We start from the raw sequence: 13,700 nt of genomic DNA, 5'->3' as shown, positions 1-13,700 counted from the left end.
AATCGTCTATGAAAACAAGTTGTAACTCGGAAACTAGGCAAAGCAGGAGACAAAATCAAATGTCAGTAGATTGTGAGAACATATAGCTTTCATTTTTCACAACAGTTGTCACTATTTCAGGTTTATGCAAACCTGTAAACAGGATAATTTACCCCCTGAAATGTACTTGAATTCTGCATCAGCCCTCATATCTATTCCTCATATGACCTCACAGAGACGCGCCGCTCTGATTGGTTGAAATTTCGTTCGCGGGTGAGAATTGTGCACTGTTGTCAAAAAGGTCGATTTAAGTTCATTAAAGATCGAAATGAGTAGTTTTAATGACGGTGTTTAATTTATAACGATGCCAATTAGTGATTTATGTATTTGTACCCCCTAGAGTATATGTGATCTTTAATAATTTACTGATTGGGCAACATTTGAAAGTCATGATGGTATTTATCAAATGTGTTCATACAAAAGGTGATTAGGCTTTAATCACTCCACAACGAACTTAATTATTGGATCTGTTTATGTAGATTATCAATATTGATTATTCTTAGGCTATTTACTAGGTATGGCTAGAATATGCTAGAAATGTTGAATATTTTCCAAAACTGATTTATTAATACGTGAACGGTCAGTGGCGTCTTTGTTGTAAACGCCGCATTCAGCAATATTCCAGCACTGTGGCAGTTCAAGCCTTGGTATAGCTTAGCATTGGTAGTTAGGGCAGAATAAACATACGTTAAATCAATCATTCTAGATAAAGGTCTTATTATTGTTTGATTGTTCGTCCGGTCCGTTGACCTTTCTCACTTCATTAAACCCTACGTTTGAAGTTTATCCTGAGGGACATACAAGAAAAGTGCAAACGTTAAACTGAAATAAGGCTAACTCTCCGACATTTTAACACTGTTCATTTTCAAACCACTTTTTCTAAGTCTCTATTTTTAAAATTTAATATTTCCAGGGACAAAATTGGCACTTTTTTTCCTAAACCTATAGTTTAGAGTAAGAGTATGGACTTCGTCGTATAAAATCTCCTCAGGTCAAATAACAATTCCCCCATAAATGTTATATGCCGGTTGTAATTTTATTATATGAATTTTAATCTTCTCTTTCATCAAAGGCATTATGCCAGCCCAAAGTGAGTTTCCTTCCATTCCATTTAAGTTAGATTCAGAATTTTTGCAGTCCGTGGATGTTTTTCAGCCTTCTCATTCAGGAATCCCTAATCATTCCGTTACAGTACGCGTACTGTTTCGCTCCCAGGTCGGAAATTCCTATGGCGACTACTTTGCGATTATTTCATCATTCTCTTCTATTAAAACCCAGTTGAATTTTCTTTCACATTGAGTTAATTGTTTTGTCCTAATTGCATTTAATTCATATATGTTCTTTTTGGTGGTTGTGAGTCTGTTTGATCACTGCCTGACGGTTAATGTGGATCTGGTTCCTCTGCACGGACGCATATACCACCGTGTAGGTGTGAGGTGGGATTTCGTTTGGTGAAAATCAGTCCGGATTTCTAAAACAAATCAGTCTATCACGAATTGGCTCAAATATTTCGGGAGCACTGCAATCGAAACAATTTAATAGCTGAAGATCGTTCGAGGAAGGTTAATAACACACCATTGCAAATGCTATTATCGTGACAGTGGAAAGCTGCACGATCCATTAATGAGTGCTATAAATGAGAAAGTATTGGTTGTAAATGGTCTACATTATGCGGTCGCCCACATCACTGAGAGCCCTATGGTAAACGTTCTCTGAGTTCTATGGCCCGCAGTGGTGTTGAGAACCATCTTTGCTACAGTTGAAATCGAAAGACCTCACACTTCCATAAATTCAGAATATTAAAAAAATTCATTTTATAGCAAAAAACATTTTATGTTTTCAATTTCTCGGCACAGTTTCGTACTGACTTGGCGCGAAACCCTACACCTTCTTTACGGGTGTGACGTAAAATTGTGACGTCATATGTACACGTCATCTCCGCTATTTCGTAGCGTTACTCAGTTCAGTTCAGTCCGGCTTCTACGCCACGTCGTATCTGTTCTCTTTACAGGAATTTAAAAAACCGTCCTCCTCTTCTGTTTCTCTGTATATTTGTGTTTGATTCTTTGGCACGGGCTTCCCCACCTTTGTGGCCTATTCGTTATATACATCTAATTATTACGGAAATAATATTTTCATTAACAGTTGATAAATGTTGTCCGCCTTGTGCGGGCCTATCCAACAACAATCCATGTTGTTATAATTTACCACAAATGAAGTTGCATTGACGTTCTCGGGTAATACTGGCTTTGAGTATAAAATAGGTTTATTTTGGACAAATAGCGACTAATCAACAACTAGGATAAGATATGAAAGAGATCAGTAACAAAACATTTTGAGTAATGGAAATATAAATATAAAATAAGGATCTAAATATGAATATTTAAATATCTAAATATTATCTAGATATGAAATGTGTGAAAGGATCTAACAGATGGAGTGATTTCACTGTTCTCTTTAATTTCTAGCCCAGGTGGGCAAATCAACTGAGAAATGTTCCAGTTTGCCAATATAAAACGCCATCAGTTCATCCCCATACCTGACGCTTAAGTTACATTCACTGGCCAAATTAGCTTGTTTTGAATTGCGGCACAGCCTTATATGCTTAAAGGGACAGATCAGCAAGACGGGCAGAGCAGATGGTATCGATGGAATGCCTAATATTAGCCTAAGTGTTCTAACCTCAAAATTCTCATGCATGACAGAAACCACAAAACCACGTCCATGAGAAATCTCTGTTAAAAGCAGAGTCGATTGTACATAGAAGTCCATTATTTCAAATACTATTTTTTTCAGGAAACTAAAGCTAACATTTGCTTTCATTCTCTACAAATTGCCGGTAACCTTTTGAAGAGATGTAACAATATCTTGGAGACTATATAAAGGAATGATTGAGAAAGACGTTTGAAACTCCCTGGTCCACGGACACCCACCGGAGTAATCGATTGTTATCTTGCTAAAAGGACAACAACCTCTTTGTATAAAACACCATTAATCGATGTCAACACTCATACAATAACGACAGCATTTGAGGAAATCTCTTGTCGGGCTAAACTAAGCAGGTGTGCGAGTTTGACTGTGGTACAACAGTTGTCGCAATCAGCGTGATTAGATCTTGTTCCACTGATGACATTATTATTGCTCATCTGACGAGTTCATTCAAGAAACGGAAATCACATCCAATCGATCTGAGTGGGTGAAGCACCAGAACTCACTGACCATAACGTTTACACACGTAGGCGGCACTGCTTTACAATCTATAGCATCTAAGATCGATGCCGTATCGATACAGTCATTGGTTTATTGATTCGTGATCGCATGATCTTCATCGCTGTTAAAACATAACGACAAAACAACAAAATGACAACCAGAAAACATTACTCGATTCCAGATATTGGGGGTGTTGCAGAGACAGAGATGTCGTGGGGGCACCAGCCTCTGAAACTTTATTTACACACATTGGAAACACGTTATTATTATAGGATATTTATATAGCGCACATATCCACGCAACTAGTGCATGCTCAAGGCGCTGGTATTTTTTCCCCCTCGATCACTGGATGTCAATCTCAACGGCACATCTTATTATCACTCTCAACTCCCTGGGGATCATACAACTCTTGCAGCCACTAGGCGCACCGAGTTATTGTGGCTTTCTCATCCTAACGGGGTACCCATTTACAGCAGGGTGGACTGGGACACATAGTCACAGTCCTTTGTCCAAGTTCACTGCACGTTGATGTACCCGCAACTAGGTGTTTGCACGTATTCGTGTGGCCACCATCTGTTCATATACCAACTGATTCGTGGGTTCTTTTAAGTGCACAGGGTTGTGTACTGTACACTAGGGGTTGTGACAACACTGGAAGAGTCTGCACACAAAGCTGACTCCAAGGTTTTTACACCCGGTCAGAGGTGGGCTCGATGCCGGTACCCCTAACCTTAGCCAGCTCGCCCACCGCTGCCCCTATCCGCTGCTTACTATAAACGTCACACAAAGCACAACATTTGTCCCAAAGTAGCCATTAATTTTACATGTTCATGTATCCATGTTAAGTTCCGTTGGATGGATGACGTGTTTCATAAATGTTCCTTTCAACTACAGCATAATATATTTTGACTCAGTACTTGAGAGTGTATGTACAGTACAACCAGAAATTATTGAGAATTTAAAGATTGTAAATTTTTATTTTTTCACTCATTACTCACGTATTAAATGTGAATATTAGCAGAATATAACTCCAGATTCAAAGACAGGTGAACAGTTAGTATTTTGTCAAGTCACCATGGGCAGCAATGCAGGCTTCAATGCGGCGGGGCATACTACTGATCAAAGAAAGTCGTGGTCCTTCTGTCCAAATATCGGACCACCTCTTCTTTCATTTCAGCAATATTTGTCAGATTTTTCTTTTTGACACATTCCTTCATAAGTCCCCAAACATTTTCTATTGGATTTAGGTCAGGGCTATAGCTTGGCCAATCTAATAATGTCATATTTGGGGTCGGAAACCAGGCTTGTGAATGCTTTGAACGATGTTTTAGGTCGTTGTCCTGCTGGAAAATCCAAAATTTCCATAGAGCACATGAGCAGATGGAAGTAAATGTCCCTCGAGAATATCTGTGTAGCGATCACTGTTCATATTCCCTTCAAATACACAGAGGGGCGTTGCCCCTAACACAGATATGCCACCCCACACGTTAAATTTCGGACTGTACTTTGGGCGCTGATACAAAGGTTTTTCAGTTTGTTTCGTCCAGAATTTCAGTGTATTAGGAAACAGCCATTCAGAACTTTCATCTGAGAATATCACATTGTCCCAGTTAAAATTTCTATGCTGTAAGCACCAGTTCAACCTTCGCTCCTTTTGTTCAGGTTTCATGATCGGTGATGGAATTCCTCGACTTTTCTGCCAACCCATTGCATGCAGCTCAGTTCTAATTGTCTCCTTACAGACAGCCACAGTTCCTCTATCAATCATATCCAGCTTTAAGTTTTCTAAACTCCTTCGTTTGTTTTTAGAAACAAGAATACCAAGCCGCCTCCTGTCACCGACAGTCAATTTTCTGGGCCTACCTGCGCCTCACTGGTGCTCAATGCCATATCCATTTGCAATATTTTTCAAAACACGATAAACAGTGGACAAAGGGATGCCTGTTCTACTTAAAATCACTTTAGCTGATCTGATGTCCTTCTTATAATACTCATCCATACTGAGGATCACTGAAAATGTCGTCTGCTAGCAAGTAAACAAAGGGGGATAACTCTTCACAAACTAATGAAAACGGATTAACGGAGTTGTCTCTCTTGGATGAAACTAAGCACTTGATAGCTGGTCAAGGTTGTTTATACTAGAAATCAAATTAAACATATTCCTAAAATTCTCAATAATTTCTGGTCATACCATATCAACATGAGAACGATTACAAATGTAGACTGCATCAGACCATGGGAGTCTGATACATATAATATGTCAATTTCCGAATATTGCAGAGTGCGGCGTTAAACAACAAACCAACCACCCACCCACCCCCACCCCCAGGTTAATGGCCTGTCCAAATCGACAGCGACATGCGGCGTCTGAGGCGACTCGCTTACCTCGTGTCTATTTATTTTCGAAGTGACAGCAATGGGAACGATTGTAAAGCTTTTTGATTGGAAAAGAGAGGCAAAATGCTTGGAGTACCCGTGAAGCTATGAAAGTATTCCGGCAAACAATTAAGTATTTTTGTACGATTTCTTTTAGTCATTCCCGGAAACAGATTTTTCATGAGCCCGAATTTCCCGCTTGGCGTCAATAGAAAAAAAAATGTCAACATTCCTCAACGACTCAGTACTGAAAAAGCAAAACGCCAAGGAAAAACGGTGTGAATTCATCAGTGAATGAACCGTCAGGGAATCAGACGTAAATCATTTCGTTACATTACAACACATGATTCCTGCCTGCTTTCATTTTGTGCTTCTAAAGGTACAAATGTATTGAGATGACACGGACTAAGACACCGTATATGTGGAGAAAACTGTCATTTGTAGCTGAGAACGACGTTTTTATTAAACAGTATTTCAGTTATTTCAAGTTCCATGTGGGATGTAAATGAAATTACAAATAACAGTTTACTACACATATACCGTTTCTAAGCAGTGCACGTATTGTATTCTATACACGTGTATTAACTAACAGCTGCCATATAAAATGCATACGCTTACCACCTAAAATGCTAAGTGACTAAGAGGGGAGTTCCGTCCGTGTGTTCTCAGTACATTATTACCTTTAGAGTGAGTGAGTTTAGTTTTACGCCGCATTGAGCAGCTATATTGCGGTATCATCTTAAGACGTCATGGAATCAGGCAGGAATTTTGTGTTGTAACTTAACGAAATAATTCACATCTAATCCACCGACGGTTCATTTACTGGTGAATTCACATCGTTTGTCCTTGGCGTTTAACTTATTTAGTACTGAGTTGTTGAGGAATGTTGAAAAAAAGAATATTTTTAAAAATCCGTATTAACGCCGAGTGGGAAAATTGGGCTCATGAAAATCTGTTTCCGGGGATGACTAAAAGAAATGGCGATTTGTAAATGATCGTGTCTGGTTGGTTGGTTGGTTGGTTGGTTTGGTTGGTAAACGTCGCACTTAGCAACATTCCAGCGATATGGCGGCGGTTTGTAAATAATCGAGCCTGGACCAGACAATTCCGGGTTTGAACTGGTCTAAACTAAACCATATTTGTTGTAACAGGCGACTAGCAGGATCAAATGGTCAGGATCGCAGACAACCAACAAATTAAAAATAAGTATGCAATCAGTTTTAGTTCTCGTGTTAATGATAAAAAGTTGAAGTCAGAAGACGCCACAAAACGTGTTTGTTTAACGTCATAAAATAAATCCAGCTACTATGTACTATAATACAGCTTCAGCAAGTCCTCACTTCTGTAGTGCTATACCTGTGCCTTTCTGTGCCTTTCATCTTGTGAATTCGTAATGAGGGATATTAGGTGCAGACACTTAATGATCGTTGACATGATACACCCACAATCGCATCAAATTATACGTCAGTCACAATGTCTATACCACCTGACCATTTTACTTGAGAGAACACCGTAGGCTTGTGTCCGCGAAATACGCCCAGGAACGTATGTTGGATACTCATGTTGTCGAAAGGTTAAACTTATCATCTCATCCTCAAGGTTATGATGCTTCTGTGATCAAACTGGGTTGACATAAAGTTGAAACGATTCCGGTGTTCCCCTCAACGGACATACATCTCTTCGGAAACTGGATAAAAGGTCAGAGGGGTTTGGCATTTCGTATGTCTTATATCCTACTCTTTCGGAGGGGGTAATATTAATACAACGTGATGGATGGGAACACACGATGAGGAAGCCAATTAAACGGATTAAATTATTTAAGCGGCCTCATTTAGAAAAAAAAGACATCTGTTGCTTGATGAATCCACGTAAGGCCGATGAAATTATATACCTTAAATATTTGTTGATAGAATGCTTGCGATGGTGAATCCGGACTGATTCTGCCAGTTTTCTTTCAATTGAGACATGGAAGTTCTTCAGAGGATTTGGATGTTTCCCATTTGAAGTTGGGGCAATTACTGACAAGGTCCAAGATGGCTGATTCTTTATCTGCATTCAGTATCTGATGGTAGAAGTGTTGTGCTCTTTGATTCTGTTGTAGATTGGTACAGGATGGTTCACCAACGTGGTTTGTCCACAGTTACTGGGAGTCTTATAAACAACACCTTTGGGTTCTGGATGTTTCGTGATGTTTCTGATGTTGCTGTGGTAGGAAGATGATGAGGTGGAGCTTGTGAAGCTGGCGACAGGGCTTGCTGTTTGTGGAGGAGGTCCTAACTCTATCTCTGATAAATGTGATGAAGGACAAGTATCTAGTGTCTATGAATGCTATCCATCTAGGTACACGCGTGTATATTATAGTGAGCGTGTTTCGAGAACGTCCTTACAGGGGCCATGATCATCTGCTTTTATTGCATGCTCCGGGAAAAGTATCGCCACTACTTGTCACATTAATTTCAGCTCTCGACATTATCCACTTAAGAATTTTAGGGGAAGGTGGGTGGGGTAGCCTAATGGTTAGAGCGTTCGCCCATCACGCTAAAATCCGGGTTCGATTTCCCAGATGGATACAATGTGTGAAGCCTATTTCTAGTGTCCCACGCCTTGATATCGCTGGAACATACCTAAGATTATGTTCGTGCATTCCAAGAAACTGAATTGCCTGTCGGCGTTTTTTAAAAAACACTTAACATATCGAAAGATGTACAAGAAGAGACAAAAATACAACCGTGTTCCTAATGCAACCGATTCCGATCTACGTATGTTGAACATGAAAACCACATATACTAATTTACAGAACATGATTTTCGTTAAAAACTCATTATCTAAACCATGATCAGGATCAGTTTGTATTAACTTTCTAAATAGTGATTTCATGCTGTATCACCTCTATACTGATCACCGTCTTATACCGTCTTATCAATGCCAACTGGATTCCTCTGGCTCAGAGTACAATTTTAGAGGCATCTTTCCGAATACGGTTAAAAACAAACCTTGAGGCAATAGAACGAGCAAAATGGTCATAGCACAATAAAAATAAAGGTTCTGGATAATACGTGCAAACAACTAGTTGCGGGTACAGCAACGTGCAGTGAACTTGGACAAAGTACTGTGACTATGTGTCCCAGTCCACCCAGCTGTGAATGGATACCTCGTAAGGATGGGAAAGCCGCAATAACTCGGTGCGCCTTGTGGCAGCAAGAGTTGTATGTTCCCAGGGAGTTGAGATTGATAACACGATGTGCCGTTGAGATTGACATCCAATGATCGAGGGAAAATATACCAGCGCCTTGAGCATGCACTAGTGCGTGGATATGTGCCCTATATAAATATCCTATAATAATATATAGGCAAGAATTAATGGATGTCAACTTATTTATTTTGATGGAAACGACGTTTCGGGGTGTATTCTTACTACATCGAAATAAAGAAGTTGACATCCACGATTATTCTTTTTATTTCAACAGTGAAAACAACAATTATAAAATGTAAGGACAATCTATTTCTTTCGATAAAATCCAGCATCTGTGACATAACAGCGTCACTTGGAGGATCCAATATATTTAATGAATTAACAGTGATTTGTCAAGTACATGTGGTTGACAGATCTAGCTATTTGCTACTTTATACTGGTACCTTACATTTTGTTACATTAGATAATAGAGGTGTGACGATACAGAAATTTCACGATACGATACGTATCGCGATATCTTGGAACGATTCGATGCATATCACGATATGCTATCTTTAGTTATTTTCTTTCAAAAAGTATATTTTGATGCAAGTAACAGTGTAAAGTTGGACATAACCGTCAATTTCTGGTGAAAAATAACAATTTTAAGGTCAACGATACACATCACGATACGAAAAATAGTATCGATATATTTATCGTCAGATAAAGTATCGCGATTATCGATACTACGATATATCGTCACAGCTCTATTGGATAACCCTTTAAAAGATTAAAACCTCAGACATACATTAATGTCTGTACATCCACGTGTGTGTGTGTGTGTGTGTGTGTGTGTTTGAGAGAGAGAGAGAGAGAGAGAGAGAGAGAACTTGCGAGCTTTGAAAGTAACGATGTAAGATCGTTGAGAATACTCGTTTTAAATACAGACACGAAATAGATCATCTTTGCTTAATTTGTCCGTCCGTCTGCTTTGTAATAGTTAAGATCAGTTCGCTCCCACATAAGCGACTGATTACACATGTAAAGGGCATCACAGGACGACTCAAAAAGAATTAGCTGACGAGTGTATTTGTCAAACACATTTCCCAGAAGAGAATGTTGTGTCAAACTCTCATAGCAGAGTTGTATTTAAAGTTTGAGAAAGTGGAGATGTGCGTTAAGTGGGCGCACATCCTGGTAACTATTGACTGACGAAACTGAATCTCCTTGTGGGGCGCTGTGATTCATATTCAGAATCGGACAATTACTCGTATGTTTTCTTCTCAGCTTTACAAGTTTTACAAGCATTTCTAATAGGCTAATAACTTGTCAATAGAATGTGTACATCTGTGGAATATAAAATGTCTTAGGCTATGACCGTCATATACTTATGGCAATGATACTAGAAATATAACACAATAAATGAAAAACGACTCCACCTATTAAACCACTGGCACTGTAAGACCGATTGATCATCAACGCTGGATTCCCAAAGACCCTGCAAAATGTCAACTGCAGAGAAGTGAGAAACTGATGTCCTTACAACTAATCAGTAAAGATCAACCGAGTCTTAGCCAAGCTTATGTCTGTTGCGACCCGATGTCTATTGTCAATCGTTCCCAATGGTATGTTTGTTCAATTGATTCCCTTTCTGAACTTTAACAACATCTCTCTGGCATGAATTCATTAATGTTGTTGGCCAAACTTAGCACATAAGTATGTTTTGAAAGCAAACTTATCTTTATTTGTAATAACAGTTGGATTTAATCTCAGGAAAATTGGCTAAAGTGATTCATTTCTGTACGTGTAATTGTTAAGGCTACTATTCGTACTTCTACAATGACTGACTGACTGACTGAGTTTAGTTTTACGCCGCTTTTAGCAATATTCCAGCAATATCACGGCGGGGAACACCAGAAATGGGCTTAACACATTGTGCCCATGTGGGGAATCGAACCCGGGTCTTCGGCGTGACGAGCCAACGCTTTAACCACTAGGCTACCCCACCGCCCACTTCTACAATGAAGACAATCTAGGTATTACACAAGGTACTACGTACAAAGTATCAGGTCATAGTACAAAAAGACAACACTCGTTGGAGAATAGTCGCTGTTATACTGGTTTTAAGAAAATGAAATCCTGCTTAACATAGCATATGGATTTTTGAGATTGTATTCATATACTGGTTTAGCAACAAATGAAATCTTGCTTAACATAGCATATGTGTGTTGAGACTGGATTCTTTTACTGGTTTAGCGGAAAATGAAAACTTGATTAACATAGCATATGGATATTTGAGACTGGATTCTTTTACGGGTTTAGCAACAAATGAAATCTTGCTTAACATAGCATATGTGTGTTGAGACTGGATTCTTTTACTGGTTTAGCGGAAAATGAAAACTTGATTAACATAGCATATGGATGTTTGAGACTGGATTATTTTACTGGTTTAGCAATAAATGAAATCTTGTTTAACATAGCATATGGGTGTTTGAGACTGGATTGTCTTACTGGTTTAGCAATAAATGAAATCTTGTTAAACATAGCATACGGTGTTTGTTTGGGTGTTTAACATCACATATTCCAACCGTATGACATCTTTCTCTGAACAATCGAGCTTGAACAAGTCAATCTAGCTGAACAAATGGAAATATAATATATTCTAAAACGATACACGTTTTCTTCGAATTTAAGGTTAATCAAAGCATTTAGTCTGATTGCAGGGTGGAGATCAATTTGAAAATTAGCCATCACAACAGTGAACTTGTCATTAGTTCGTTAACGACGTTAACGTCACAATCTCAAAATGTTCGGATTAAATGCTGAGATTGTCAGCTTTTGGTATCAGTGATATACCTACAACTAATATGTTTCTAATAACCCATGAAGATCAGGGTTAGAATTGATCTTCAGTAACCCATGCTTGTCGTAAGAGGCGACTAACGGGATCAGGTGGTCAGGGTTGGTGACTTGGTTGAAACATGTCATCGTATCCCAATTGCGAAGATCGATGCTCATGCTGTTGATCACTGGTATAGGCTCGATTATTTACACACCGCCGCCATATAGCTGGAATATTGCTGAGTGCGGCGTAAAACTAAACTCACGACGACTACTCACTACGTTTCGAATGTGTGATTACTTACAAGACGGTAGATTTACATATCCACTTAGTAAGATCAGCCTGTTGAGGTGGTTAAAATCAATTTCTTTCCAAAAATATTAATCGTGTTCAGATCTGACCTTCAAGATTCCCACAATAATTGGAACGTCAAGTTTCGGAATATTCAAGCAATATAATCACAACATGGTAAGAAAGTGAGAAGTTGGTTAGAGTAGAACGGAATGAGCTAGTTTAATGCTGCTTTGAACCACTTCACAAAAGTGAATGGATGGGGTTGTAACACTTTCCTACCAATATAATGACAAGGTGGTGATACTAGATTACTGCTGTATGTGACAAAGACTGTACTACCATGACCCGTGAAGATTTGATTACAATTGGTCGTCAGCAACCAATGGAGACCCGTGAAACTCCGGGTGTTCAGTAACCCACGCTTTTCGTGAACACCTGGTGGTCAGGCTCGTTGGTTGATGCATGCCATCGCATCCCAATTGTGTAGATCCATGCACAAGATCTCACTCTCAGTCTAATACAGGCTCGATGATTTACAGACGGCTTTCAGCTTTACAGTGCGGCCAGTAGGGGAATGACAGTCTGGTCAGATATTTCATGTATTGCAGATGTTACTGCAGAGAACAATATTGAAAAATACCTTACGAAAATAAAGTAAGGTTTGCATTGTTCTACATTTTAAACGTTGGCACAAAAAAACATGATGAAAGATGGCTTGATCGACACTGGAAGGAATACTTGTCTTAAGCTCAAACGCCCTTGTAAATAATACATGTTTCAATATAGTATGTACATTTTATCCAGTTAAAACATACATTCAAAATTCATCTGTGCGTTTGCTCTTTAGAAGAATAGAGCACAGATAGTCATATATAGAAAAGCTTCGATAACCTTTTAGTGATTCGTCTGTATGTTTTATGAAAACAAATTGATATTTCATTTTACAAGAATCAAAGCCAATATAAATTGCTGGCATTTAAGAGAAACAAAATTCAAACAATAGAACAACTTCTTATTTTCTAGATAATAATTGACCGAGGTTTTGTACAGTTGATAGGTGCACCTATCGTGCATCCAATATATATAATTCCCGTTCAAATATCAATAAGGCATAAATGACCTTTCATTTTGTTATAGATCATGCTCAAGGGTAAAACATTTTATCCATTAATTATACTTTAGTCGTTTATGATATTTGGTGATGGGTTTATCTTTGTAGTATGTCAACATATCCGCATCCTCATCTTTATCCGGCGATTTTATCTGCATTGTTGGACTGCATTCCGAATTACCTGTCAACTTTTCACACATTCGTCAATACTTCTTTAACAAATGTCTTACAATGTTAGAACACAACTGTGATATCAAACAAACATACTTACCTTTAAGTCAGATTCCCTTTAGCAATGTACAGATCCCTTCACAACACGACAAGTCGAACAAGCTCCACTTGATATTAAAAGAACAGTTTAACACCATGTCACTTGACACTTTCTGTGTTCCCTGGTAACACGCAGCCCCACCATAGTCAACTGATAGACTCGCCAGTCGTGGGAAGCTCACACCAACTCACGAGCGCGTGGCTGGCGTCATTTCCTCTGTGGAACTCTTCTGTCTAAGAGAGGAAAATGTATGACATCCGGCCATTGCAACTTGCTGTGACCAAATCATGTCCATCGATTTGGTCATGCGCAACTATTGTTTCACAAAAGCTCTTTCAAATAGGAACGAAAAAGAGTATTTACCATAAAGCACGTGGTTAAAATG

General features: G+C 38.9%; 1 protein-coding gene across 1 annotated transcript in view; it reads right to left on the bottom strand.

The window, feature by feature from the left end:
- Positions 1-13,465, bottom strand: part of LOC124273834 — a 79,751-nt gene extending 66,286 nt beyond the window's left edge. The window contains exon 1 of the mRNA XM_046709146.1: positions 13,316-13,465. The gene's annotated coding sequence lies outside the window, so the exon portion shown is untranslated. The remainder of the gene's footprint in view (positions 1-13,315) is intronic.
- Between the last annotated feature and the right edge of the window lie 235 nt (positions 13,466-13,700).

This window comes from Haliotis rubra, unplaced genomic scaffold, assembly GCF_003918875.1.
Source record: "Haliotis rubra isolate DU_JTF1 unplaced genomic scaffold, ASM391887v1 Scf185, whole genome shotgun sequence".
Taxonomy (NCBI): domain Eukaryota; kingdom Metazoa; phylum Mollusca; class Gastropoda; order Lepetellida; family Haliotidae; genus Haliotis; species Haliotis rubra.
This window is presented reverse-complemented; position numbering and strand designations above follow the sequence as displayed.